The sequence below is a fragment of the Bombus affinis genome, unplaced genomic scaffold (genome assembly GCF_024516045.1).
Source record: "Bombus affinis isolate iyBomAffi1 unplaced genomic scaffold, iyBomAffi1.2 ctg00000059.1, whole genome shotgun sequence".
Taxonomy (NCBI): domain Eukaryota; kingdom Metazoa; phylum Arthropoda; class Insecta; order Hymenoptera; family Apidae; genus Bombus; species Bombus affinis.
The window spans coordinates 906,907-924,018 of NW_026108820.1; the positions used below are offsets into that span (position 1 = coordinate 906,907).

General features: G+C 36.2%; 1 protein-coding gene and 1 long non-coding RNA gene across 3 annotated transcripts in view; one reads left to right on the top strand and one right to left on the bottom strand.

Moving 5' to 3' along the window:
• The window catches only part of LOC126926793 (uncharacterized), a 224,593-nt gene that overhangs the window by 143,837 nt on the left and 63,644 nt on the right, over positions 1–17,112 (top strand). The window lies entirely within an intron of this gene.
• LOC126926844 (uncharacterized) lies at positions 14,219–15,663 on the bottom strand. Of its 2 annotated transcripts, none has more exons than XR_007714934.1 (4): positions 15,418–15,663; positions 14,748–14,774; positions 14,452–14,643; positions 14,219–14,373 (listed from the first exon to the last, which is right to left on the bottom strand). It is a non-coding gene; the product is annotated as an uncharacterized LOC126926844 (long non-coding RNA). The 2 variants fall into 2 exon arrangements; XR_007714933.1 differs by having other exon boundaries at positions 14,452–14,665.

The following is a 17,112-nucleotide window of genomic DNA, read 5'->3' on the forward strand; positions in this document are numbered from 1 at the left end:
CCCTCCTGCTTGCCCGATTTTCGTTCGGCTAGGATACAGTCAAGACAGTTAGATATCACATGTTCGACCTTCTCACGTAGTCCCTTAAACCAAAAGTCTTTCTTGACTATCGCCTCTGTCTTGGTGACCCCGAAGTGCCCCCGTTCGTGTGCCCGCCTGACTATCTGAATTTGCATGGCCTTCGGCACTACTACTAGCAAATCGTCCTCACATTCTTTATACAAGATGTTGTTCCTTATAGCATATCCCTCGACCTGATTGCGCGTTACAGCATCCACAATCCCGCGGACCTCAACGTCCTTGCCCTGCGCACTTCTCAACCGCGCGATCAGCCCGTCTTCGCTTTCCGTTACGAACATAGTGCTTGGCAGTGGATTCCTACTCAGAGCATCCACATGCTGCATTCTTTTCCCCGGTCGATGACACACCTGATACTTAAACTCACTTAACAATATCGCCCATCTAGCTACGCGCACGCACAAATCTTTCTTTTTCATCGTCATGGTGAACGCTTGACAATCCGTGACAATAGTGAACGGCATACCTAACAGGTAAACCCTAAACTTATTTAACGCCTTTACTATCGCCAGTACCTCCAGTTCATAGCTGGTGTACTTTGCTTCCGCGGAAGTGGTCTTTCCACTGGCGAAGTAGACCGGGTGAAATTTTCTGTCGTTTAGATCCAGCTGCATTAGAATCGCCCCGTAACCCTCCGCGGACGCGTCTGTATGCAATTCAGTCTCGGCGCCTATCCTATATAGTTTTAACACAGGCCCGCTGGTAAGCGCTGCTTTTAAAGTTTCGAACGCTTCTAATTCTCGATCCCCGAACTGAAACTCTACCTCCTTTTTCAACAGGTCCGTTAGAGGCCTAGCAATCTTCGCATAACCCCTAATGAACTTTCGAAAATACCCCGTAAGTCCCAAAAAACTCTGAACTTTCCTGACAGACGTCGGCCTGGGAAAATTCGCAACGGCCCTAGTTTTATGGGTGGACGGCCTTATGGTGTTTTCCGAGACTATATGTCCCAAATACTCAATCTCCTTCTGCATAAAGCGACATTTCTTCCAGTTTATGACTAAACCATGCTGCTTAGTTAACTCTATGACCATTAGCAAACGTTCCCACGCCTCCTCTAAACTTCTGGCAAGAATAATAATGTCGTCCATGTACACAATGACAATACCCTTGTTCATCAGTTCCTTGAAAATCATCGAGATGTACTTCTGGAAAACAATAGGAGAAATTTTTAAACCGAACGGCAACTTCAAAAATTCGTATTGCCCTGTCGGCGTGACGAAAGAGGTGTACTTTTGGCTGTCTTTGTCTAAACTCACGTGGAAAAACCCATTCTTCAGATCTATCGTCGTGAAAAACTGAGCGCCCTGCAATGCATCTAACACGTCCTCAATCAAAGGCAACGGGAAATGAGGACACTCGATGAGCTCATTAAGCTCGCGGAAATCGACACAGACCCTGATGGAGTCGTCTTTCTTTCTAACTACAACTATGGGACTTGCGTACTCCGAGTCCGATGGTTTTATAATACCTTCGTCTGTCCACGCCTCCATCAAATCGTCCACTTCCTTTTTCTCAGACGGCGCCAGCCGGCGCGGTCTTCGTACCACGGGTTTGTCGCTTTTCAATACGATTTTCGCGGTTATCCCGACATCCCGCGTCTTCTCTGGCTTATACTCCCTAATGATATCGCGGATCGCTTCACGGTAGTGAGGTTCTTGTACGTGCGCTAGATCTATCTCGTCGGTCTGTTCAATCGCGTTGACCTTCAGTACCTCCGACGCGTTTTCGTGACCGTCATCCTGCCCGTCAAGCTGTAGGAAGCTCACCTCGCCCCGTTTGACACGCAACTCTATCTGATCCAAAAAATCAGTACCCAGCAGCAGGCTGTGGTTCCTCAATACCTTATTTGAGACGACGTGCAACGTGACCGTGAATGCACACCCGTCGACCATCATTATCTTTGTAAATTCGCCCCAGGTCTCATTGCCCGTGGAACCCAAACCATCAAACCTAAGCTTACCATTTCCTAGCGGTGGTGATCCTAACCTCTCATACTCGTCTGATCGTATGAACGTGAGATCACTACCCGTATCTACCAACGATGTAAACCTACATCCGTCTATCGTCACCTCCTTCATGTATCTCTTCTTCTCGGGTCTTGAAATGATGTAGGTCTTCTTCGGTTGTGCTGTACACCTTGACGCCATGTGCCCAAGTTCGTTACACCTGAAGCACCTCACACCTTTCTCTTTCTTCGGACACGTAGCACTTAAGTGACCGTCGCCGCCGCAACTGAAGCACTTCTTGGTATCACTGCTCGTTTGTCTCGTCTGACTCCGCATTGCTGACCGTTTTGCTTTATCGTCCTTGCGTTCCCCAGATTTTGTTTTCGCCCTCATGTCACTTTTCATCGCTTCATACTGCTTGAAGCGTTCCTTCAGCTGCTGCATATTCCTGGCCCCGTATAGTATGGCTTTATTCGCGACCTCATCGGGAATACCCTGGATAATATAGTCGATTACCGACTGTGTATCGACTCTTCCTTGTCTCGCAATCTCACGCATATTATACATATACTGAAGCAGACTCTCGTCTGTTCTTTTCGTTCTATGCGCTAATTCTTGATGTACCTCCCGGTCACTCACTATGTCTGGGAATTCATCTACCAACGCCTTTTTAAACTTCGCCCAGGACTTCGTGCATCGTTCTTGGCGTGCGAAGGCTTGAGCAGAGCCTGTGAGAAGCTTCCTGGCGAAAACCACCATGTGGATGTCCGACCAGCCACACACTTCCGCCATTTCCTCGAAATCCTTTATCCACTGGCTTACATTCGGTAGATCATCTCCGCTGAATCTTCCTAACGAGTCTTTTACGTCTTCGAACGTTAACGCCGTGCACTTAGGCTCGTCTTGTCTTCGTCGTCTTACCACTGGAGTCACCCGAACTCCGCCGTCTTGACTACTGAGATCGTGATTCCCTGGACCGTTGCCGTCTAAACGGTCCCCAATCACGCCCATCTCATCGTCGTCGTCGTCTTCTAAAACATCATCGTCGTCGTCGTCTTCCTCCCGTGCACCGTGTTCCCGGTCTAAACGTACCGCAGCCAGCAATCGCGCTACCAGCTCGCCCTTTCTACCCGTTAATCTCAGCCGTCGTTTTCTCAGCTCGTCTTTCAACTCAGGTATTTGCATCTGAGCCACCTGCTCGTCAGTCAAAACTGCTTCACCTGCATTGTAGTCACTCATCGTTCCGAAATATCACTTTCACTTGTCACTTAGCGCTCTAGATCCCGGCTGAGCCCCCAAAATTATGTAGTATCTTAATGGGTCTTAGAGGAAAGGACAAGTAATGATGTTTTGATTTAATTAATAATATTCGAAGCAACGAAATAATTACAATGCTGTCGTACGTCTTATTTTCAGACGCGGCTTTCGACTTCCCGATTCACACTCTTCGGCTTCTACACTCGCTCGCTCTCGCTTCTCAATTCACACTCTGCACACCTTTCGCATCCGTTCTCTCCGGCTTCTCAACTAATACTGACTTTAACGTTTCTTTTGTCTTTTCCCGTCGTTCGAGACACGTGTCCCGAAACGCGCGTGGCCAGGGTCACGCGGGCCCTTTCCACGAAACTTAAAAAGGACCGACGACACCTTGATGTACCCGACGATGCCGCGGCTCTCGCGACATTGTTTACGATTCGGCAGATATCTTAGGCCTTTTGTCCACGATACTACATATATATATAGAAATTTAATAGAAACAAATAGCAGGTGGACTTGTTAGATCGTCAGAAAATTATAGATTGTTATGTTTATGTATCGTTCGTATGACACGCTGTAAAAGTAAGAAACGATAATTATAAATTTATCGAAATATATTTATTATAAAGAGAAAAGAGAAAATGGCAGGGAAATATAGAGGAAAATTTGTTCGTAGGACGCTTCGTATTCAAGAGATTCCAAGATTGAAAATTTGCCTACCAAGTATACTTGAACTTGTCTCATTACGTGATAAATTAAAAAAATGTATTTTTCTTGAAAACAATGCGTCTTGCGAATAAATTTTGTTCCACATTCTCAGTTTATTTTCACACGTAGAATAGCGTCCTGTCGATTGTTTACTCCTCTTCGGTCCAGAATTAGCCATGTTCTAGTACGCTTGGTAAATTTTCAAACGCGATCTTCTCGAAAATAAAGAATCCTGTATATTCGAATTTAAGTTGTCGAACGAAACCGATTTATACAAATCAAATGTATATCATCGAATATACAATTTGTTAAATAATACTCGTTTTAATCTACTTATGAAAGATTATGATACACGAAGAACTTATCGTTAGAATCAAATTATTTCTTTCGCTAAGCTTCGAATCTCAAAAATTTAACGTAGATATTTCCATCAGGTATTTTGGCATCGGAAGGAAAATTCCACGAACTTGAACCAATTTTTATTACTTTTCCGTCAAAACAATTCCCTGCTTCGTCTGACTTCGCGCTGAAATAACGCGTGATACACATAGCTTGCATTTCACTCTCAATATTATTTTGATCGATATCCGAGCCGAAAGTACTTGCCATTTCGATTTAATAACGCACTTACGTATTTATATCTCATTTATATGTGTCCTATGGTTTTAAAAATATTACGAGGCTGTACATGACGATAACAAGCGAAACGAGAAAGTAGAATATTGCTTGACTTTCGATGTTACATCGATGTTTTAGCTGTATATTCTACGATCGATGGAAATTCGTCAAGCACAATGAAATTTGAATTTTAATCAAACCTTCGAACTAAAAGTATTTTCCATTTCGATCTCATAATACAAATTCTATGCCATATATTCGTCATGTCTTTTGAAATATTATTCTCCGATCACGATCAAACAATAACAATAATGACAATGACGTAGAATACATTTAACTTTGCATATTATATCCGTTATTATATATTCTAATATTATATATTCTGCAACCGATTAAAATTTCCAAAGTACAAATCGAATTTCAACTAAAGTTGATTAAAATCAACTGTTCGAACCGAAGGTATTTTCCATTTTGACTTAATAACGCAAATAATAACAAGAATACTTATTCATATTTTTTCTTCTGTCTAAATATTATTAAAATCGTGCAAGGTGGTGTGCAACGAAAATAAAAAAATCGAGATGACAGAAATGGCCCTTAAACACATAACTGCGCAACTATACGTTCAATTCCAAGCATTTCAATAACAGTCCCCGGAGTAGGAAACACTTCAAGTATGCGCTATCCTTGAATGAAGGAGTTAGACAAACTGACCGTCTACTCATTGTGGAAGCGCTCGATAATTACCAGTTCCTGGCGATTTTCTTCCTTACCGGTGTCTTCAATGAAAAGTTAGTCCATGTATATTACTTTAAAGATTCAACCGGGATAATTAAGTTTCGAAAGTCCTTTAGACGCAGTCGTTTTACGGAAGCCGGAAAAAGAAGAGAAATTAAATTTCGTGCTACAACGTTCGTATAAATATCAGATTTTAGATTCAAAGTTTCCAATATATATATTTTTCGATCTTTTTTTTTCTCCATTCGATATGATGATTACGGTGACTCGAAGTTGTTCCCATTCGTTAGAAGATGCGTATGTACTAACAATTAAATAATTTCCTTATAAAAGGAAAGAAACTTTTGGGACAAAGTAATATGTTCCTTCTTACAATAAAATACCCACTGTACGTAATATTTGCGCGCAACGATGGTAACAATAATATTAATTTCTTGATCCTTTTTTGTTTTTATTTGTACAAGATTTACGATAGTTTCATTAATATAATTGCGCGTAATTAACGACATTACAATGTGATCGATCGATACTCATTGAAGACTGGCTTGTTTAGATTGGAAATTTCCATAACATTCATCCCTAATCATCTATGCAGATTCCAGATATGTACCGTTATACCGTGTTGCGTGAACAACGAAATAAGCGTAACCCGTATCATCGGTTGACACAGCCAACATAGTTAAGGTAAACCAATTAAGGCAACGAGTTAGTAAAACGATTACCCTTCACGTTTTCTCCACGTTATAATCGTGTACGATCCGCCTACCATGAGAAAGGTTATTTGGCAATAGACAAAAAATAGTAAAAAGTCATGTAACAACTATAGCAAGAATCCGATATTAACCGGTTAACCGAGTCATTTTTTAAACTAGTTTTTTAAACGTAATTTATTTTTAACGGAAATTAAACGTCGCGTAGATAAAAGAACAGCAATTGGTAATTTGTATACTGTTCGTGGATTTCTAGCCATGGAACGTTAAAAACATAGACAGTTGAAATACTATAATAATACGAATCCGACAGACAAGCAACGATAATTTATTGAAAATCGGTAATGAAAAACGAACGGAATTTGCAAGAAAACAACATTATAAGTTGTTATTTTTAATATTAGACGCTTGCCTATTATTGGGTTGGCAACTTAGCGATTGTGGATTTTGTCATTAGGTGGTATTGACAAAATTCGCAATCACATAGATGCCAACCCAATATTTATCGTATGCAAGAAGAACCTTACGATATCTCGAGCGATTTTAATCGAGGTATAGTTGCAAACAACTTTTTTCATTAACTGCTGCAACTGCTATCTTAAAGTATATAAGCACGAGCGGAATATTTGGAAAAGAAGCGAAGAAAGAAACGTTTTGCGTTTGTAACAAAATTGAAGGACGAACATCCTTTAGACAAACTGTCAAGGCGGATATTCATAAATAAAATTGTTCGTTGTATGACTACGGATACGATGAAGAAAGCTTTCTCGCTTTAGTTAGAGTTTAGACATTCCCACGTCGGATAAATAGATTCGCAAAGCGGAAATAATAGTCTTGCGAGTTCTTCTCGCGAAAAGTACGACGTTGGCTGATAACGAATTAACGAAACTTTACGAGATCTTGTACGTCGTGTAATTGGGAACTTTGTTCGGGTACGAATGAAACTTGTACAGGAGCGACGGGAAGCATAATATCGCCGACAGCCTCAAAATATTTATAACAGCCACAATGTGATCAAATCGCGAGTTTAAACGAATGATCCGTTAATAAATATCAGACGAAGCAGGGAATTGTTTTGACGGAAAAGTAATAAAAATTGGTTCAAGTTCGTGGAATTTTCCTTCCGATGCCAAAATACCTGATGGAAATATCTACGTTAAATTTTTGAGATTCGAAGCTTAGCGAAAGAAATAATTTGATTCTAACGATAAGTTCTTCGTGTATCATAATCTTTCATAAGTAGATTAAAACGAGTATTATTTAACAAATTGTATATTCGATGATATACATTTGATTTGTATAAATCGGTTTCGTTCGACAACTTAAATTCGAATATACAGGATTCTTTATTTTCGAGAAGATCGCGTTTGAAAATTTACCAAGCGTACTAGAACATGGCTAATTCTGGACCGAAGAGGAGTAAACAATCGACAGGACGCTATTCTACGTGTGAAAATAAACTGAGAATGTGGAACAAAATTTATTCGCAAGACGCATTGTTTTCAAGAAAAATACATTTTTTTAATTTATCACGTAATGAGCCAAGTTCAAGTATACTTGGTAGGCAAATTTTCAATCTTGGAATCTCTTGAATACGAAGCGTCCTACGAACAAATTTTCCTCTATATTTCCCTGCCATTTTCTCTTTTCTCTTTATAATAAATATATTTCGATAAATTTATAATTATCGTTTCTTACTTTTACAGCGTGTCATACGAACGATACATAAACATAACAATCTATAATTTTCTGACGATCTAACAAGTCCACCTGCTATTTGTTTCTATTAAATTTCTATATATACATGTAGTATCGTGGACAAAAGGCCTAAGATATCTGCCGAATCGTAAACAATGTCGCGAGAGCCGCGGCATCGTCGGGTACATCAAGGTGTCGTCGGTCCTTTTTAAGTTTCGTGGTAAGGGCCCGCGTGACCCTGGCCACGCGCGTTTCGGGACACGTGTCTCGAACGACGGGAAAAGACAAAAGAAACGTTAAAGTCAGTATTAGTTGAAAAGCCGGTGAGAACGGATGCGAAAGGTGTGCAGAGTGTGAGTTGAGAAGCGAGAGCGAGCGAGTGTAGAAGCCGAAGAGTGTGAATCGGGAAGTCGAAAGCCGCGTCTGAAAATAAGACGTACGACAGCATTGTAATTATTTCGTTGCTTCGAATATTATTAATTAAATCAAAACATCATTACTTGTCCTTTCCTCTAAGACCCATTAAGATACTACATACATATTATTATAAATTTTCAAATTATTTAATTATGCAAGAGCAAGATCTTGAAAAAAATTAATCGAAAACGTAAGACGGAGCTGGTCCCGTTTCGTTTGATAAAACTGACATCTCATATACGACCAGAGGCATTCTACGAGCTTGGCGCAGGTTTAATAGAAATGTTCGGTAAATATGGACACAGATAGCGAATGTTACTTGTATAAACATTCACTCTGATCGAGAACTAAAAAATCTGGAATTTTCTGCTCTTGTGCTGAATTACAGTGGTTCGCGAAAATATTTGAATATCCCTGCAAACTCCTTGTGGACATATTATTAAGAATATCTTGATATCCTATCGATACTGTGACAAGATTAACGTATTATTACAATTTCAAACGAGTATGACAATGTATGTAAGAGTCGCAGGACATTTACTGCAATTAATTGTATGTTTGAGACTACTACTAATGTTGTATACTAATTTTTCGTTAAGCATATGTTTGCAATAAATGCATTGCAACCTCTATATATATATATCGAATTGGTTTCAAATTTTCCATAATGTATTAATAACAAGAGTTCTGTAGAAAACGTTCGAATAATGTATTCAATTACACGTAATTGATATTGCCTATTTAATATAATCGGAGAAATAGTCTCATTCATTTCATAGTCAATTCATTTTAAGAATTAGCGAGAATACGAGTACGTAATAGGAACTTTAATAATCCCAGAATCCCATAGGCAAGTAAAAAGAAATAATTTAATTGAATTTGCTTTAGTTCAACTTTATTTCTATTTCTTATTTAATGCAATTCTATTTTATTTAATTTTAATTTCCATTTTTCTTTCATTTTATTAATAATTTAATATAATCCTAACTCAATAACATAAATCATATAAAAAAGGATATATAAATAAATCGGTACAATACGATGCAAGCTAAATTTATGTACCAAAACTTTGACCACACCTTATAGATACGATAACTAATTGGAAATTAAGTAAAAACTACTTGTAATAACCCGCATTGCTTGTCGGGTTGGAGGAGATATTCAATCAACAAATAATTTCGCTACGTTCGAAATCTTCTCGCTCCTTAATCCATTTTCTTTCTGATTACAGTAAACAGCATTAATTCCGTTCTCGATTAATTAATCTTATCAGTAGTATACTTATAGCATTCTATAAAACATTAAATAAGTGACATTTAAGTTAAAAAATTATTTGCATATTATTATTTATACACTTTTGTTTGCATATATCATTATAAATATTAATGGAATAAACTAATAGGACAACATATTTCTTAAACAAATGGAAAAATGAAAAGTCGATGGATTTTCATTTAACAAGCGTGTATCATTTGTAGCATTATGACAACTTCGCGATCCATTTGCTCAGCAAGTACTATCTTCAATAACTAAATCCTTTTAAATTAGTTAAACCTTCAGTGTCCTATTTTCCTATTCACTAAACGACATTTTTAATACGAATCAATTCGTTTCGCTAAAGGCACTAAAAATTGATTATTAAAATAGAACTATACATTTTATATATTTTACACTAGTTCTCGTTGTCATATGATTACAATAACTTTAATGAATAAACGATCCTAAACAGTAACAGCATAAACGAGCTTATCTCAAGTATATCAATATTATACCAATATGTAGAAGTTTATATTTCCAAAATACCTGTCTTTAAAAGTAGAATAATAGCAAACAAGGCAGTAAATAAAGTAAACGATCGTATTGCTCAACAGTCTTAACAAATAAAGCAACGATGCTAAAAGTAACAAAAATTGCTCCATAGCATATGTCCTCACAATTAAATTACGAATTAAAAAGGAGAATAGGAGTAAAATTAACAAATCGAATGTAAGCAAATGAAAGAATCATTCTGTATTATGTTTCCCTCGCTAGTGGCGGGATATTCAAACTTTTAATAATGATAGCGTCTCTTCAATCAAGAAATCACACATCCAAAAACTTTTACCTCGTAATAACGGTATTATTATACCATCGAATAAGTAAAAAATTAACACTCACCAAGAAAACGGTATAAGCAACGAAGATTTACAGCTTGGCCTTCGCGAGACAATAGTGGTGGTTGGCGCCAGACAAGTGGTCGAGAAGAGTATGCCCTACTGCACAGTCATAGGCATAGATCGTGCACCCGAATTCGAACGACCTCCGTGATACATTTCTTGCGCTACGCGAATAGGTGCACCTGTTTGCGTGCCACTTAATATCGCGTACGCACGAAACAGCTCGAGAATTATCCACGAATTCTACGAATTCGCAGTTACTAATCGCTTACCAAACGTCGATTATGTCGTTAGCGCTTGAAAAGACATTCGAATGTAATTGTTGCAAAAGATAAAGGAGCTTTGTAAAATAGACGATCCAATTCCTATCGCGTTCACAGTCGAAGTGGTACTGTGAGGCTCGTTGCGACCCGGCGTCCCCTTCTACGATCGACCCCCGAGCTCAATAGCCAATCAGCGTTACGCATTCTCCAACGTTCAAAATCCTTCCGTTGGATCCACGGACGGCCGATGTCAGTTATGTGAGGGGGTGGAAAGCACTTTTGGCGGTATCACGTGTTGCTTCGCTGTAAACATGGACGATCTGGATTTAATTCAATTATCCAAAGCGAGAGAAACGGCGTTTGATTGGTGGCGCGAGAATTACCGATTTCGTTGCGCATATTGACAAAGTTATGGCGAGGGATCTGTATGGCATGTACTATATAGCTTTTCTCGCGGGCTATGTTTCTTTATATTGTATATCGAAGTACGCACCTAACGTTTCAAGAGAAGCTTTGCATGCCTTGTATAACTTGAACTGTAGTTTAGATTTACAACTTTACTTTAGTCTTTATGTTTTCTTACTTTTCAAGAGGTAATCTGCGATACTTGTAAATAGATACTACATATATATGTACGTTAACTTGTAATGTGTAATATTCCTCTTTGGTTAGGTCTATATTTTCTAATGTGACAAATATGTGTATGGTGGCCATCTTGTACAAGTAAACTGATATTATTAGCGTAATTTTACAAATTACAAGTCATAAACTATTCCTTTTTCCAAACAAGGAAATATACGAGAAAAAATAGAACAGATTCTTACGATTATTTTTGTGAAGTTTTGAAAAAATCATGTATTTAAGTATTCACGAGAAAGGGGAGACAGAAAAGAAATGCAAAGATGGAAGGTTTCGAATATGTAAAACGTAGTGAAATCCGTAAATGATTTCATAACTGCTCTTGAACATTTCTTACAAACAAACGAGTCATCTCATACTTTCCTACAGGAGAAGTACATATTCATCAGAAAAAATTCCATTGATGTTGTCTATGAATGCTTATGCATCCAGCGAAGTCTGTGATTATTTTCTTTATCTGGAAACATACGTTATAGTTTTGAAGTTATAGTTTTACATTATTTGTTCACAATCGTTATAAAAAGACCGGAAATGTATTCAGGTCACGCACATGCTTTACTGCTTTATACGTACCATCGATGTTAAAAAACAACTCGCACCGAAAGGATTAATATAATTTTTATTTAAATTTTTTATTTCGTATTCATAAACGAAAACTGTGTTGTGTTGTTTGTCCGCAAATATGTAAAACGATTCCATTATATTATAAAGTTCTGAAAATCGATAATTTTCGTTATACATTTCGTTAGTTAAAATAGTTAAATGACTTTCCAGAAACAAATCATGCTTCATGGACATTTTGAGCTTAGTTAACGTAAAAGTTAAACCTTGTTCTGTAATTAGTTAAGTTACATGAAATTAAATGGATTTCAAGTAGCTGGTATGTAAATGATACTTAAACTAACATGTAATGCTTAAATCGTAAAATAAATATACATCTAAAATCAGTTAAATTTAGGAAATCAATATCGATAAACGCGAAACTATAAATAACATCTTTAAGTCAAAGATTATTTGAAAGAATTTCAATTTCACTTCAAACTTGAAAGGATATTTCAGATCAAGTAAATAACAAATTTATACCGGTATAGTGATCGCATGTTTCTTGAATTCAAACAATTTGTGTAATCGGTACGAGAATGTATGCAATATGGGATATTAAAGAGAATCGCATTAGGCATTATTGCACCATGTACGTCATAAATCGTCGATGAAAGCTCTGAAGCGGGCAAAAAAGTTTATAGCTTCGATAAATAAACTGTTCTTTGTAAATGATAGGTTAAAAAGTAGGTAATCAGCATTAATATCAATAGGATATTCCATCGAATAATTTTAAGGATCTTTGTATTATAACATATCCTTTAGATAAAAGATAATTGTTAGTTTTATAACGAAGAATCCACAAGTGTTTCTACAGTAACAAAGTAATTAACGTTTCCTTAAGGGACTAATTCTTGTTACAGATTTCTTTCACCTTCATCTTTGAAACTATTCATAAATTATATTTATATCTTTCAAAAAATCACATCCTAATCCTTAATAATGCTCACAGTTTTGTAGTATTTAATATCTTTTGATTTATTCGAGATTTCTTCAAATCTAATACAGAATTCAAAATGTTTCACGTATTTATTATAGTCTATAGATTATGCTTACAGACTTGGTTCATGTATGTACGTATGTGTATTATACATTATTGTATTTAAGAATTTATATGATCGTCCCATGAAATACCTCTAGTCTGTAGGAAACAGTCTGTTGCTACTATGGTTTAGATGAAAGAATATTATGACATGTCGTTTAACTGTATGATACCATCTATTAATGTACCAACGATGACTTTAATGACAGTCTAATAGATATTGCGCTACAACTTTGATCGACGTGACTTATTTCTATGATGCACTTCGACAAGCTGATTTCAGCCAAATCAAGTCAAACGAAGTTTCTTATGTTTAATATTCATATAAACTTACTATGCATGTACGTAGTTTGTTTCAATAGCATCTACGTACTTTAAGAAACTAGTAGATGACGTTGTTTCAATAACACAATCATAGTGGTTTTTAGAATAATCATGATTCGAACGCAGACTATTAGGGGATGATATGTTTTAAGAACAAAAATTATAGTTTTCCCTTCTAAAACATGAGATTGAGATTGAAATAATTTTGAAAGAAGAGCGAAATAATTTTAATTCTTTAACCATTTAACTCTACCTTAATAACAAAATACAAGAACGTGTTAAGTATACATTATTACTAATTTAATTATTTATATCACTAATAAACAATATTCTTAATTCGCAATTCTTATATCATTGAACTATACTATTAATGAAATGATTTTATATAACTTGCAATTCAATGGAATAAAAACATGAATGAAATATTTAAACATACCTACGTACATAGATTTCCAATAATTTTACGTAACTTTATGAATTAAAACGTTATAATATATTTTGCATATATATACGGTATATATCTGTTACATTTATCAAAAATGATTCTTGTTCAATTACATTCGCCACTTATATCGCGGAAGCGTAAAATTATTTCAAACAATATGAAAATAATTTATCGTGAAAAATATTTTACGTATTGTTTCTCGTTTTTATCGTAAATTAAGCACGTTCCCATTTCTTGCCATAAGAAATAATGGATAATCGATAACAATAGCGTAACGAAAGTAAAAATTATTGTTCATTCACGTTTTGAACGTAATTTTATCAGCTGTACTTTTTCAGCTACTTTGATTTTACTTAATTTCAAAGAACATATTTAAATAATAGCTGGCTTAACGTATGAAATATAACGTCGAAATATTACCGCGACTGTCTTGAACAGATTTCCGCCTGTAGATGACTTTAAACGTTTCCGTATTTCGTAATTTGCGAGAAACGAATCTCACATACATTTCTACGAGACCTTGCTCTGTCCACCTTGCAGTTCTTTCCTTGATTGACTTTCAAATTTCCCCCTGGATTCTAGGCTGTTTCTGTCATATAGAGTGAAGAGTTCGCTGGCCCTCGAAGCAAAGAGACAAGCACATAGAAAGTCTGCCTTTGGGGTTGGAAGTAAGCATAATTTACGATACGATGATCTAATCCCTTCATCACGCTTGGAATATACATGGTTGCCTGTAAAAGGACGCAGTTTTATATTCAGCAAGTTGCAAAGAAAAGATCTATGTCATTTTGTGATCTTATAGTACTCACTCGAGAGAAAAGGAAATTTTAATCAACGTTATATAATATTGATGAAATCCAATTGCTGGGTCAAGAAGAAGAGAAAAATATCCTCCGCCATTGATAAGAAATATTTCATTTGACTTTCTGTTTTAATATACTGCGGGCACGAGAAAATATTTGCGCGTGTCCATATTTTCCAATGAACCGTTTTCCTATCAGCTTTTATATTTCAAATCAAATCCTTATAATCGTATGAAAGTACCATTAAATAATACCAAGTTTAATGCATGTATCATGTATTTATATTCATATTATTTAAATACCTTTCGTAGTCACTGTATAACTGCCATCTATGGATAACACATAATTCTCTATTTTTTCCTTCTGTAGCCGATATTGCACGACATGCATTATTTATTGATTTGTACGTGTGTCCACAATAGGTAGATTTCTCTCTATGTGTATTCATAAAAAAAATTCGTTGAATTCAAATCAGATGATGGAGGAGATTATTTTATTGGACACGTTTATTCTATCTATTCTATCGAGGGTTCGATTTAAACGTTCGATTTAAATGTTAAATAAAAAGTACGGTATATCAAATAAATAGGATTAATTTTTGGATCTACGCTTATCAGATATTTTATACTTCTCTCATTAAACATGTACTACAAATTTACGAAGTTTTAGATTACTTCCTTGTAACATTCTCTCTCTCTCTCTCTCTCTCTCTATATATATATATATATATATATATATATATATATATATATATATATATATTTGTATATATATATAAATATACAAATATGTACATATATATAAGATCGTAATCCGGGGATAATTCAGGGATCTATTCTGTAGTCTGAAAATCGAGTTTTTATTATGGAGTAAATGATAAAATACAAAAATAAACAACAATTAATATGCGTCTATAACAATAAATAATAATTATATAAACGGGAAATAAAAAGTCTTTAGTACAATGTTTACCTGAAAATCGAGAATCGATTTTCAACGTCCTGAGCTACCGATCTTTCTTCTTCAGTCTTTAAAATTTTAAATAACTATTCTGTAACCTTGTCTGTCTCTAATGTAACTCTCTGTCCGTCCGTTCGCGAAAAATTTGCTTCTTAAAATGGTCGTCCATAAAACAAAAGAAGGTCTGTCCGTGAAACACAGCCTGTCGTGCTACCCGTAAAACAAAAAGAATCCCTATCCTACATGAACTCTAGGGAGTTTATACCGCCCCTCGAATGGGGAGTGGAACAGATTCCCTTCAGATCCCCGATTACCGTTATCCACTTCATATATGGAGTTTGAAATCCTTCTTAGAATTATGAAAGGTCCTTTCCTAATTTCTTCCAGCTTATTTCTATTCATTTTTTTTCCGTTGTGGGTGAAGACCATATCACCGATTTTAAATTCGTGTTCTCTTCTTTTTTTATCGTATTTTTGTTTGTTAATTTCGAAATTTCTTGTTGAGTTTTTGAATGCTTCTTCTCTGTCTCTTTTTAGGTTTATCTTATTCTCCATTATTTCCTTAGGGACGATTTCAATCATTTTTCCATTCAGTAAATGATTTGGGGCAAACCCCGTTACACTGTGTCTGGTGTTATTGTTTTCTTCTACGCTTTCTTCTGTGATTTTTGTCCAGTTTCTCTTATTTTTGTCTGAATTACATCTGATCCTGTTTACTAATGTTTGATTTACCCTTTTGTTCAGTCCATTGGAGGATGGGCAGTCTGTCGAGGTGAAAATTAATTTAATGTTCCTTTTCCTCGTATACTCTTGAATTTCTTTGGATGTCATTACTGGGTATCGGCCTGCAAGGATAATTTTTATGCAATCAGTTTCTCCTGTCGAGTCTATAAGTTTTATGATATCTTCTGTGTGTTGTGTTTTCGATGTGGACATAAAAACAGCCCTTGAAAAATGATCGATGAGTATGTGCATGTATTTCTTTGGTGAGTTGTTATTGGGTGAAATCGACCTGGGAAATTCAGTGCTTCATAAATCATACAAGGTTGTTTCTTGGGCAGTGGCTCTGGCTTTCTGTCCAATCTTGCGTTACTCCCTTGTGTTTTTCTTCCCTTCGTCTGATATTGCCCCAAGAATCCGATTAAGCCATTTGTTGATTGTACTGTTTCTTTATCGATTTTATCTTGAATGTGTATGGGTAATCCAATAACAATTAGATTTATCCCTGTCTCTTCAGAAGTCTTCCTCCTTACTTCCAATATTAATCATTCCTTTTTTATGGCATATTCAGTGAATGAACCTGAAATGTATTTAAAGTTATAAGCGTATCGTACTGCAGACCAACCTTTATTGCCAGAAGCTTTTTGAACTGCCACCTTCCAATTTTCCCAGTTGTATTCTTCATCCTTCGGCAGATTTGTCTGGTACCATTCTGATGCTGTTTTTCCCAGATATTTCTTCAAATTCTTGATCCTTTTTTCATCAGTTTGGATTTCGTATTTTTCGTATTCGGTTTCATACTCATATTAGAGTATGGAAGGGATGCGTATGTGAAATATGAATATTTCATACTCCAATCTGTGGCTTTTTGCGTTCCATCAAATTGTTTTATGACAAAGTCTGTGCCTTCTCTCTCATGCATGTTTTGTTTCTGGAAGATTTCTAATAATGTTTCTGTTTGAAGATTGGGCTTTTCGATTTCGGTCT